Source organism: Brassica oleracea, chromosome C6 (genome assembly GCF_000695525.1).
Source record: "Brassica oleracea var. oleracea cultivar TO1000 chromosome C6, BOL, whole genome shotgun sequence".
Taxonomy (NCBI): domain Eukaryota; kingdom Viridiplantae; phylum Streptophyta; class Magnoliopsida; order Brassicales; family Brassicaceae; genus Brassica; species Brassica oleracea.
The window spans coordinates 32,865,887-32,867,028 of NC_027753.1; positions in this window are offsets into that span (position 1 = coordinate 32,865,887).

Sequence of the window (1,142 nt, forward strand, 5' to 3'; positions counted from 1 at the left end):
TTTCTGTTGTTTTTTTTTTTTTAGCTTTCCTGTTATGGTTATTGTGGGTTTCTAAACATTTTAAGCAATAATATTGCCATCAATAAAACTTGTTAAAGTTTCTAAACAATGATTCAACTTATACCTCCAACTTTTTTTTTGTAAAGAATTCATATTCTACTTGTATTATTTTTTTTTCATTTTTTTATCTCCTATTATATATCATGAAAATTCTCATATTATATAATAGAGTATCAAAGTTTATCTAGTTAGAATTTTTATTATATATTATCCTTTTGGTTTTATTATCAGTTAAACGTACATTATAACAAGGTCCATATCAGACCTAAGAGCATCATTAGTGGTGCATCGTAATTGAGTTTCTCAAAAAACATATAATACTCTTGTTTAACTATATAGCTATATTCTATTTATTTTTGTAATCATTAAACCATTAGAAAATTGTCAGGTGGAAAAGGGTCTCTTTAGGAAAAATTTGAGTCCCTGCAAGAAGAATCGATTGTGTCCTCTCTCTTCCTTTTACATTTATTTTCTATTTATTTTCTTAATTTTTATCAAGGAGAGACTCTTTTAAAATCACCACTGCGCTTGCTCTAATTAAGTCTGTATATATACTTCTTAGTTAAATATAAAAGAAAACAAAATGATCAAAAACCCAACATATATAAACCAATCCTTTATATACTAAAACATAAGTCGATTCACTAATCAAAATCTGCCACATCATTAAAAAAAATTAAAGTAACAAAACAAATAAAATAATTAATAGCATTGCACATTATATGTCAATTCATAACCAAAATCAAATATATATTTTTCACTCCACCTCGCCGCCGGTTTACTTTCCAGTTTCCACTTCTCCACGATCCAACAATCCCCGATAAGGCGATAACTAACCTTTACTCCATCATTTATACCCGGGAAAAGAAGATGATTAATTTGTTATGTTAAAAGAGTATGGATTGTGGCAAAATTTATTGATGGATTCATGCTATTACCCAAATTTATTGCAAAGTTATAGATAACATATATATTTGAGTTCTGTAAGAATGATAATAACATTCTCTTCTTTTTTGGACTGAATAATGTAAACATCGATATCCAAAGATTGGAAGAGGCCCGTGTTTGTGCCAAAGCCCATA